Below are 12,993 nucleotides of genomic sequence, written 5' to 3' on the forward strand. Positions count from 1 at the left end.
TTTTACATGTTTTTTTGAGCTGAATGCCCGGTAAGCCACCCTGTCTGCAAATGGAATGCAAGACCTAGGTTTGTCAACTGTGAACCTGTTCTGTGTAAGGTAGGCCCTAATGTTGAGTGGATTTTGCGCCATTCAAAATGGGATAAAGCAGTAATAAATACTAGGCTATTATTTTGTATATTTTTTTACTACTGATTTTGTCAAATAGCATTAGCTAACTTTTGTGTATCCAGACAATGAATCAATAAACACAAATCATGTTGAAAGTGTATTATTATAGGGCAACATACATCCACTACTGCAAACCAAAAATAATACATCTACAACTTCTACATTTCACCTCTTGACCATTTTCTTACAGTTCTCATCAATGTCTATTAGACTAAACTAACAAGGTATTTGGAAGTTGGTTGCTTAATGTTGCAGGCATTGCCCACGTTTTCTTCAGAATGCCAGCCATCTGCTACTCTTCACTGACTTTTCCCTGTAAAATAAGGAAATAGTAAGGAATATATTGTATGCCACTTCAGTATATCAGGAATGGTTAGTCAGATTTATTGTATGAACAAAATACAATGCAGTAAGTTTGCTATCCCATCAACTCACCTTGCCCATGTCATGATTCTTGATCCGCATCTGTTGACCTGGGTCTCAACAATGTCAGCACGCTCTTCAGCCTCCAACTCATGCTGCACCTTCCTGAACTTGGTCAGGTGGGAATTGGCTTGCTCCTCCTATAAAATGTAATTGGATCAAGTATCAACATTTTTAAGGGAGGTTCCAAACCATGTGTAAACTGGTCTGGATTGAGTTGTACTCACAGCCTCCTCCACCTGTCTCTTGTAGGCTTTAACCTTCAGCTGTAACTTGTCCACCAGTTCTTGAAGTCTAATGATGTTATTTTTATCTTCCTCAGATTGTTTAAAAAAAAGTGTTCTTAGAACGCACCAAAGAACTGTGGTGATGAGGAAATCAATGGTGAAGTTTTGCATGCAGTGTATCCATCCAGCTGACATTTACCTGATAGGTGAGCTCCTTGATTCTGCGCTCATACTTGCGTATGCCATTGACAGCATCTGAGATGTGTTTCTGCTCTGACTCTAGCTCATTCTCCAGCTCTCTCACCTGATTGAAACCAACAACTATTACCACCACACTATAACAGCATAACATTGTCATCTGCATCTCCAATTGTAGTCAAGGTTGTATTATAATATTAACTATAAAAACACTACCCTTGTCTCCAGTTTCTGGAGTTGCTTCTTTCCACCGTTCATGGCAATATTCTCTGCCTCATCCAGACGCTGCTGCAGGTCCTTGAAGGTGATCTCCAGATTCTTCTTCATCCTCTCCAGGTGACCACTTGTGTCCTGCTCCTTCTTCAGCTCCTCTGCCATCATGACAGCCTGAACATGCAATAAAAACAGTTTAGCACATTGATAACAATAAAAACAGTTTAGCCCATTGATAACAATAAAAACAGTTTAGCACATTGATAACAATAAAAACAGTTTTGCCCATTGATAACCATAAAAACAGTTTACCCCATTGATAACCATAAAAACAGTTTAGCACATTGATAACCATAAAAACAGTTTAGCACATTGATAACCACAAAAACAGTTTAGCACATTGATAACCATAAAAACAGTTTAGCCCATTGATAACCATAAAAACAGTTTAGCCCATTGATAACCATAAAAACAGTTTAGCCCATTGATAACCATAAAAACAGTTTAGCACATTGATAACCATAAAAACAGTTTAGCACATTGATAACCATAAAAACAGTTTAGCCCATTGATAACCATAAAAACAGTTTAGCCCATTGATAACCATAAAAACAGTTAAGCACATTGATAACCATAAAAACAGTTTAGCACATTGATAACCATAAAAACAGGTTAGCACATTGATAACCATAAAAACAGTTTAGCACATTGATAACCATAAAAACAGTTTAGCACATTGATAACCATAAAAACAGTTTAGCACATTGATAACCATAAAAACAGTTTAGCACATTGATAACCATAAAAACAGTTTAGCCCATTGATAACCATAAAAACAGTTTAGCCCATTGATAACCATAAAAACAGTTTAGCACATTGATAACCATAAAAGGGACACTGACAGTAAATAAGGCGGAATATAAACTTACATCAGTGATAGCCTTTTTGGCCTTCTCAGCATTTCTGGCCTCCTGAATACTGTCTTCCAACTCACCCTGAATTGAGATGAGATCAGTCTCAGGTTTCTTGAAACTGTTGATCAGGCTTGTAATGTAATTCAGCAAATTACAATGGGGACATTTTGTATTTTTATATTAAATTAGTTTTTACTTTAGGACTTAGGTGATTAAGAAAGTGGAGTACTGTACCTGTGAGTGCAATAGCTGCACTCTCTCACTAGCACCCACTAGTTCTTGCTCAGCTGTTTTACGGCTTCTCTCAGTATACTCCAGAGTACCCCTCATCTCCTCAATTTCATCCTGCGACAGGTTGCTCCTGCGCTCAGACATGGCAACCTGCTCCTTCATATCCTCCTGTCCTCTAATAGCATCATCAAGGTGGAGTTGTGCTTCCTATGGGGGAATGAATTGATCAAAGTAGGAGGAAATGGTGAAGTCTCTCCTATAACTGCAAGACATACAGGATATTCCATGTAACCTTGAGCTGAACTTGTATAAATCTCAGCTGTTTCTGTGACTCACTGGCCTGTCTATTAGCATGGCTCAGCTGAATCTCCATCTCATTGAGGTCTCCCTCCATCTTCTTCTTAACTCGCAGGGTATCATTCCTGCTCCTGACCTCAGAGTCCAGATTGGTTTGCATGGAATCAATAACTCTCTGTCTGTTTCTCTTCAGCTGGTCAATCTCCTCCTCCTTTTCAGAAATCTTTCTGTCCACTTCAGACTTCACCTGGTTCAACTCCAGCTGTACACGGAGGAGCTTAGATTCCTTATGCTCCAGAGATGCCTGAATGGGAGTTAACATGCAGTCACAATAGACAGGAAGGTATTGTAGTTGGGAATCCGGCATAAATATGAGGTACTCATCTTTACACATTTTACTATTACCTCTGCCTCCTCCAGGGCAGTCTGAACCTCTGTCTTCTCCTGTTGTCTTCTCTGTCTTCTCCTGTGTTTCTTTGACTTTTCATTCATGGTTTTTCCTGTTTCCCCTAGCTGTTCAGTAAGATCCATAATTTCCTCTAGAATAGAAAAAAAATCAGTAAGCATAATTATTTCTATACTTAAAGATTGTGCGTGGCATGAGAGCATTTACTTAATAAAGAACCTTGACATATGTTGCAGGTTTTTGTTTTCGCGTTTGAGTGTTTTGAGATGTTCAAGAGATTCTTCATAGCCATTCTTCCTTTTGAAGTTCTCAGTGCCCATAGAGCGAACCTCTTTCAACGATGCCTCCAGCTCTGCCTGACACTCCTCAAATTTCTGCTTCCACTCTGCCAATGACAAAATATTACTTATTATAGACAGGCTATATTTGTCATATAAATAAACACATGTTAAAGCATCATAAACATTTATTTCTAAAATAGTAGGTATGCTATCTTGCACCTTATCAACATATCTTTGCTTCTTGTCCAAAGAGACAGCAGCGGAGTTGGCTTTCTCAACGTCCATCATCAGATACTCCACCTCCCCTTGCAGCCTCTGCTTGGTCTTCTCCAATGAGGAGCACTTGGAGTTGGTTGCCTCAACAGCTTCCTCTGCTTCCTGAAGACATAGGGCTAGCTTTTTCCTGTAGTGGGAAACATGGAATTCCATAATACCTTTCCCTTTGGTTGAAGCGATCACATGGAGAAAATAGATCAGTTATGTTGGATCTTACTTGGCCTCTTCAAGTTCCTCAGTGTGCTGGATGGCATCAGTCTCATACTTGGTTCTCCACAGAGCTACCTCACTGTTGGCCTTGGACATGCTGCGCTGCAGCTCAGCCTTGGACTCCTGCTCCTCCTCATACTGCTCCCGGGACATGGGCCAGGGCTTTCTTATCCTAATATGGAAAGCAAATGTCATGGGCTTTTTATTCACAAACATAACATTTTAGTAGCATATATTATGTTGACCTTAACATCCTCCTCATTCTGCCTTTTCAGCTCTTCAATTAGTTGGACATAGGCTTGTTTGCCACGGGTTAGGTGTGACATTAAGGAATCCTTCTCCTCAAGCAGTCATGACATCTCCCCTGAAAATGATCAAAATAGAAGTTCAGAAATATGTAGATGTGAACATTGGACGTTAAGTTTTCACTATTTTCTGTCTGGAGTCGAGCCTTTTGGCTTGAAAGGTCATTGATCTCTGATGTTCTTCCTCTTTAGTATTCACTTCACTCAGATGATCTTCAAGAGAACAGCACAGTTTTTCCAAATTGATCTGCAAAATTGTAGATTTCACAAATTAAAAAGCTGTAGCTTTTTCAATATATATTTCAAAAACAAAAACAAACATTAACAAATATTTGTTAACTTACCTTTGCTTTAGCAATAGCCTGCATGTTGCTTGACAGGTCATCCACCTCCAGTTTTAGCTCACTTTTCTCTTTTTCCAGATTCTGCTTAATTCTCTGGAGGTTGTCAATCTGCTCTCCCAGTTCTGCCACACTGTCGGCATGTTTTTTTACGCAGAGTAGAAGAGGTAGCGTCACGCTGTAGAGACGCAGCTTCTGAAACTCAGCCTCATGCTTCTTGTTCATCTCAACCTAAGTAGCAGTGGCTCCACCAGCCTCCTCAAGTCTTTCACTGATCTCCTCAAGTTCCCTGGAGAGGTCAGCCCTCTGCTTCTCTAGCTTGGCCCGAACAGCACGATCAGCCTCAGTTTCCTCCTCAAGTTCCTCAACACGACCCTACAGGTTAACAAACTATGTTCAGTTTGCCTAACACACCCATAGTGCATTTATCCATAACAGATAACAGATCCTCAAGTTAATTAACCCATTAGACAAATACAGTAAGAATTTCTTCACCTGAAGCTCTTTGGTTTTCTTCTGAAGTTGTGCAGAAATAGACTGTTCCTCCTCAACCTTACCCAGCAGCTGTGACACCTCAAAGTATTTCCTGTTCAATGCAACATTAGACAATGTCAAACTACTGTGAGGTTCATACAATATTGGTGTAGTTTTATGTTAAAGGTTTAATCCTGTTTTGTGCATGTGTTTGGGGGAAAATTAATCATACATCTTGAGCTTCTCATTCAGCTGCTGCTTCTCATTCTCCAGGTCCATTAAGGTCTCCTGAGACAGCTTCAGGTCACCCTCCAGCTTTCTCTTGGCTCTCTCGAGGTCCATATGAACCTTCTTCTCTTGTTCCAGGGAACCTTCAAGCTACATTCATACAAATCAAATACAGAGTTCTGTACATGTACCTTATTTTACATTTCACACATTATCACACCCATGTTCATTTAATAAACTAACTCACATCATCAACTTGCTGTTCCAGCTTGGATTTGGCTTTGTTCAGAGTGTTGGCTTTGTCCCCCTCTGATTGCAGGTCATCTAGTGTTTGTTGGTGGGCCTCTTGGAGGGTTTTCTTCTCTTTGGTCAGTTTAACGACATTCTCTTGTTTCAAATATGTTTTATTAAACACACACAAGAATGGTGTATAATGGAATAATGCAAGACAGGTATACAATTCTTATCTAAACATAAAAGAGCATACAGGAACAACAAGACCCAGAGTTCTGGGTGCAGAACAAATAATACAAAACACGACATACAAAACAAGGACACGTAGAAAGAAAGAGGGAAGATGTCCCCCCCCCCCCCCCCAACTGCTCGGGTGGCAGGGCCAGCACATGCTGCCCAAAGGTAGATTAAAGTATTACAATTGAGAGTGCGTTAATAAGTACAAATTCACAGCACCGACTCGTCCAAGTAGGAGAGGAAAGGCTGCCAGATTTGATCAAATGTTGATCATTTATTGTTCAGAATATACCTAATTCTTTCTAAGTGTACAGTGTTTGCCAATTCACTGAGCCATAATTTAACGACATTCTCACCTTGGGACCTGAAATAATAATGTTGTTGTGAAACTGTTGAAATGGTTTAAACCCTGAGAAAGCCTAATGGGAGTAGGTGGATTGCCTTGTTCTCTATGGCATGTTTCTCCTTCTCCACTTTGGCTAAGGTGAGTTCTAAGTCATCCATATCTATCTTGAGCTCAGAGCACTCATCCTCCAGCTTCCTCTTCTTTGCAGTCAGCTCAGCATTCCCATCCTCCTCATCCTCCAGTCTTTCTGTTACCTCAAGTTTTTGTTCCATCTGGGTCTTGCTTTTGATTAGGCCCTCACATCTCTCTTCAGCATCCAGCAGATAATCGGATTCCTAATTAGTCAGAAATAACAACATTTTGTTGATGAAATAACAACTACTAAAGTGTTATAATGTTAGTTGATGTATTTCACTATTTATTCAACTATTTTGGGAGTACTTACACCCTGAACTTGAAGGAGAAGGTCATTCTTCTCTTGGACAATAGAGACCATCTTCTCCTCAAGCTACTTTCTCCTGCTTTCTGATGTGGCCAGTTTCTCGTTGCACTTAGTGAAGTCCACCTTTATTTGGTTCATCTCTTTTTCCAATTCTGCACTCTTCAGAAGAGGCTTGAGGTTAAAATATAGTTTCATCCATGGCCAGTGTTTCACGTTCATGAATGAGCAGAAATGATATTGTATGGTGTAAATAGACTCCCTATCAAAGTAAAGTCAAGAATATTCTGTTTGTTTTCATTCAAAATGGACTTAAATGATATCCCAGGGTTCACAGTGTTGATATTGCAAAATACCCGTGTTTCCATACCTTCTGGCCTTCTGGCCATCAGTCCCCATAAAGGATTCTGCTTGGGAATCCCTTCCTGCAGATTCTGATACACTCCAACACACCATTGCAGCGCAGCTGGTGGATAACCAATTGGTTTTCCATTGCGCCTATGATGAAAGCATAAAATGACATTTAGCAGTATCTCAAGGCAGTAAAGTTCAATGGAGTTGATATTGAGCAGATTATCCTGAGTACCTGGTGTTTTGGTCTCATTTGGAATCAAACACTGCACAAAGTGAGGATGGGTTGTTCTCAAGTATGTCATGCGCTTGCCAAGTTTCTCCTGAAAATATGTAACGTAAAAATGCATCAGGAAGTGTAGGTATATAGACTATATACAATAGCTCATGTGGGGAGAGAATGATGTCTTATTTTGTCTATGCAGCACTGCACATTGATCAACACCTTACTCTGAACAGAGCGGAAACTGTTTGGAACGATGCTCCCTTCTTCTTAGCAACTTAGCACCACCTGCCGCAGGCTCTGAAGAAAAAATGTTGAAATAATTATCAATACTGCATGGCCTGTTATTTTAGCTATGTGAGATGAATGAAGATGGTCTTCATAGTCAGTTGATCTAATTTGATCAGGTAATATAAACAGAAAATGCATGGTTACCGTCTGTTGCAGAGAAGGTTGCGTGTAGCATACACAGTATTTTGACAGATGACTTCTGGTACACCTGCAGAACACACTCATTCAACGGGTCCTTGTTCTTCTCTAGCCAGCCAGTGATACTGTAGTCCACAGTACCAGCATAGTGCACCAGAGACAAGTGGGCTAAAGGTTTGCCTTTGACAATCTTTGGCTTTTGGAAAGCTTGGTTCTTTCCAAGATGCTGGTCATAGAGTTTGTTCTTGAAAGAAGTGTCTGTTGACTTAGGGAACATCATCTTCAAGGATGGAGAAGATGCCCATTGGCTGGTGGACAAGATATTATTAATTACTGAGAATAACTAGTCAAATGCAGGGCATTAAACATGATTAAATCAATGTATATGGTTTTTGACAATACCTTCTCACTAAGCTCAATACAGGCAGCCAAGTCCATACCAAAGTCAATGAACTCCCAGTCTATTCCTTCCTTCTTGTATTCCTCTTGTTCCAACACAAACATGTGGTGATTGTTGCAGTTTCTCATTAGTGAAGTTGATGCAGAGCTATTCCAGTGTGTTGTACTGAGGGAATATGAAAGTATCATGCAAATGAATGCCTGAGGATCAATGTATGCTTGTTTCATTTCACAAAACATTAGTATGTAGTATGTACGCCTATGAAAGATATCAATATGTTGGAACCATACTTCAAAGATCTCAAATCCAGCAATATCCAGAACACCAATGAAATGTTGTCTGGACTGCTTTGTATCGTTGATCCTTAAGACCATCCAAAAGAACATCTTCTCATAGACTGATTTGGCAGGGGCTCCAATGGAGTTACACACTTATAATGTATAGAACATATCCTCTAAGTTGACCATTGCTTAGTCTAAAGACATGTATTGTCCATGTCTTATTGCCTTACTTGCTGAACGCTTTGTCCTTTAGTGGTATACTCATTCCCAACCTTTACTCTGGGATAACAGAGATTTTTGAGCAGGTCAGCAGAGTTCAAGCCCATCAGGTATGCTGCTTTATCAGCCTCTGTATAGAGAACACAACAATACTTTACAAACAGAGCAGACAACTGTCAATTTATGACATTACATTTTACATTTTGTTTTGTTAATACCTGTTCTCTATGACAAAGATTGATGACTACCTGATTACTTGTATTTGATTCAGTTATGATATACACAATCATGTGATGAAGGGTTTTTAGAGTGTTCCCCCTCACACTCGGTGCCATCAAGTTCCGGTCTGTTCCTCACGCTGCTTCTGCTTGAACTTCATGTTCCCATGATGCATTATGGCTCCAGTCAGCTTGTAGATGCCCACTTTTTCATCAGCAATAAAATCCAGGATATCAATAGCTTCCTGTGCCATATAAGAGGGACATCAAATGAAAGCTATCTGAAAAGAAACCATGAGTGTTTGATCCCCTTAACTCAACTCACATCAGTAGCTATCAATTCATCTGCATCATCTATGCTCTTCACAGTGATTTCTCCTTGACTTATAAAGGCAAAGTCATAGGAGTTGGGGGTGATGAGAAGCATATCTGAAAGGGGGAAATTCAATTAGACTGGGGTCCCCAATTTATTTATTTTTTAAGTCCAGTTTTCCCAATGTTTTTATGAATATCGCTAGCAGCAACAGAATAGACAAGTTTAGAATGACATACAGTACCTACAGTAGAAAAGAGGACAATATCTTCGTTCTAACTTTATTTCTCAACTCCTAATTTTGAGCAAATTACACTCACCGGAGCCAGTTACACTAACTGGAGTATCTGACATACGTAGACTTTGAAAAGCACCCACAAACAGGATACTGTACCAGTGCATTTTATCTCAATATCAAATCATTTCTGTGTAATTAAGTGCCTTACCGTTATTTGTTTTCAATTAAAATGGTCAAAAAGAAACAAAAGTAGCTTCTTAGCAAAGAGCAATTTCTCAAGCAAGAATTTTGCTAGGACTGTCTGGGAGAGGTCTGATTGGGGAGGGGAAAATGGAACATTTGCTGTTATTGGCAGAGAGGTTTGTAACTCTCTTTCTTATTGGTTTATTAATGAATAAATGATGTCACCATGGAGTGATGTCGCCATAGAAGGCCAAAACTCCATACCACCAAAACAGGCTGACATTTTTACACTAAAAGAACATTATCATAAGTTTCACAATTTCACAGTATTATTCAAACCTTGTGGTGTGGAAATATATATACTGTATATAAAATATGCTCTTAGCGAAAATGTGTTTGTAGTTATGATTCACCTGATGACAAGACATGCTAACGTATGATGGGGGTCCCGTATGATGGGGGTCCCATATTATTTGCTAGTTTGTGTGTGTGTGTGTGTTTGTGTGAGAGAGGCTTAGTAAGAGAGATACTGCAGTATGTCAAGATTCTACATACCAATAAGCTCTGGCTTCTTGTTGCAAGTTAGCTGGTAGAATATATGGTAGCTCCTCTCAGCACCCAATTGAAATGTCCCTCAAGGTTTTTCCAGCAGATCTTTCAGTAAAAAGCAGAATTCATTCAACATCACTCATACAGTATATGGATAAAGTCAGGAAATGCATTTTTAGCAACAAAACAAATGTTGTACTTACAAACTTCAATATCTGCTGAGGCCAGTTTACCCATTGCACTAAAGTGTATTCTAATGAATTTGCCCTTTTTGAGAAAAAAAAAAACGTCTTACTGTAAGTTTAACGTTGTTCAGCTCTTATTGCTACGCTTCTGCGTAAAAAACAATTCCGTTGGATTCTGGTTTGACTCACAAAGCGAGAGGAGTTGTCATTCCTCACCGTCTTGGCATTCCCAAAAGCCTCCAGCAGAGGGTTGGCCTGGATGATCCTCCAGGGTTCCCTGCCACAAGAAAGGAAATGTATCTGACATCCATTCATGTACATCACCAGTCAAAGCCCATTCCTGTACATCACCAGTCAAAGCCCATTCCTGTACATCACCAGTCAAAGCCCATTCCTGTACATCACCAGTCAAAGCCCATTCCTGTACATCACCAGTCAAAGCCCATTCCTGTACATCACCAGTCAAAGCCCATTCCTGTACATCACCAGACAAAGCCCATTTATGTACATCACCAGTCAAATCCCATTCCTGTACATCACCAGTCAAAGCCCATTCCTGTACATCACCAGTCAAAGCCCATTCCTGTACATCACCAGACAAATACCATTTCTGTACAGCACCTGTCAAAGCCACTGCACTACAAAAGGTATAAACTTACCTTCATCTTGCTGACTGGTTCTTTTTTCTGGTCCGCAGACACTGCGATTGTCGCAAAGTACTGGATGACACGTTTGGTGTTTACAGTCTTGCCTGCACCGGATTCTCCACTGTTGAAGAACAGTATCTGATTTTTGTGTAATTCCAATATACTTAACTGGCAACTACTATATCTGCATCAATTAAAAAAAGAAAAACATATGATGCTCATGTGATTAGGATAGACTGATGTTCCCGATCTAAAGAAAAACACATGATGCTCATGTGATTAGGATAGACTGATGTTCCCGATCTAAAGAAAAACACATGATGCTCATGTGATTAGGATAGACTGATGTTCCCGATCTAAAGAAAAACACATGATACTCATGTGATTAGGATAGACTGATGTTCCCGATCTAAAGAAAAACACATGATGCTCATGTGATTAGGATAGACTGATGTTCCCGATCTAAAGAAAAACACATGATACTCATGTGATTAGGATAGACTGATGTTCCCGATCTAAAGAAAAACACATGATGCTCATGTGATTAGGATAGACTGATGTTCCCGATCTAAAGAAAAACACATGATGCTCATGTGATTAGGATAGACTGATGTTCCCGATCTAAAGAAAAACACATGATGCTCATGTGATTAGGATAGACTGATGTTCCCGATCTAAAGAAAAATAAACACAATATGTAATGAATAGACATTTAAAGCAGTGGGTGACATACCTGTTAGCATGAGCTGATAGGCATTATCAGAGAGGGCGAAAATAGGAGGTGGAACCTCCATCCTCTTCTTCCCTCTGTAGGCGCTCACCTCTGGGTTACAGACCGGGAGCCACTTATAGGGGTTCACAGTCACACAGAACAGACCAGAGTAGGTCTGTCAATACAAAAGAAACATATATACCCTTGTTAGATACTTTTAACAATGAGATTATCAATTTAAAAAAAATGTGTATCAGTGTAAAAGACCTGCATAGATCATCCATGCTGCGTAACGCTCTTTGAGGTTATACAGCACAGAGGGCTCATTGAGGTGGGTCATCATAACCATGTCCTCCATTTTATCGAACCTGGGAGGGTTCATTGGAGAGACTTGGTCCTCCTCGACTGTTACAGTCTGGAAAATAGAAACAAAATACAGCAGGGTTCTGAAAGCTGCTGAAGGCCAAGCCTCCAATCTGGCACATTGAATGGAAATGAGCCCATGTTGCCACTACAACATTGGTTCCACCGTGGACCTACTCTGTGGACCAGGGTCTGGACGGTGACTTTGTCGCCGTCTTTGTTCTGGACGAGCCCCTTCACATATAGCTCTTTGTCATCACTGACGTAACAGGCTGTTTTGGCATCAAAGGGCGAAGACTGAGCCTCAAGCCTCTCCTTCTCTGACTTCCTCAGGTACTGGGAAGCTGGCCCGAAGATGGACATTTCTCCATCCCTGCTCATTTTGGCCTCTAAGAATACAGTATAACATAACACATTTACAGTAACCTCAGGCTTTTTTCCCCTTGAAAGTCAAAGATTAAATTGGCATTTGTCATTCCACCTACCTACTTCTTGCAGCTTACTGCAATCACTGAATCCCTTGACACCAAAAAAGCTGTGCACTTGAACGGTCCAGAAGCCTGTCTGAGAATGCAACCACATAACATGGAAATCTGCTTTTTAACATGAAGTTATAAGAATTCAGCTATTCTTGTCAAGCAGGGGGAGACTTACCTTGTTGCTGATGCTAAGGGGGTGATCATAGCCTGTTGCAGAAGCCTCTTTTATTCTGGGCCATTGTCCTTGGTGAGAATCCTCCTTCCTTTCCATGGGCATGCATTGTTTGAGCTGCATGAACCAGTTGTCCATGGATAACTCCATTAAGCACAAGGTACTCTATGGTTATATTTAGGCCTACCACTCGCACACTATAATATGTCACATTTCCATTCAATAAAGAACCTGACATCAATGCATTATTAACCACAACCAAAAGAGATTGCAACGAACTGTGACTGTTTAGCTCTATGCGCAGTGAACTGGTCATAAGTTTCTCTCTCTATACATACATATAATATATTGTATAGAGCCACGGATAGTAATGACAATATTACATGATACTCCCAATATTTAACGGATGACAAACTAGCTGAAATACTGTAACTTACATATAAAGATGATATAGTAACAATGCAAGCCAAAAGATAGGGGGGGAAAACATTTTCGCCAGTAATATCTGTCAAAGCATTCATCTGCTGTTGTTGAGAAGAGCATTTCAAAATGACCCCAAAGTATGAGTTGTGCTTAGTAG

At 40.1% G+C, this 12,993-nt stretch overlaps 1 pseudogene; it reads right to left on the minus strand.

Moving 5' to 3' along the window:
- Positions 1 to 463: 463 nt before the first annotated feature.
- LOC109897397 (myosin heavy chain, fast skeletal muscle-like) lies at positions 464 to 12,125 on the minus strand (annotated as a pseudogene).
- Positions 12,126 to 12,993: the final 868 nt, after the last annotated feature.

The sequence above is a fragment of the Oncorhynchus kisutch genome, linkage group LG10, assembly GCF_002021735.2.
Source record: "Oncorhynchus kisutch isolate 150728-3 linkage group LG10, Okis_V2, whole genome shotgun sequence".
Lineage (NCBI taxonomy): Eukaryota > Metazoa > Chordata > Actinopteri > Salmoniformes > Salmonidae > Oncorhynchus > Oncorhynchus kisutch.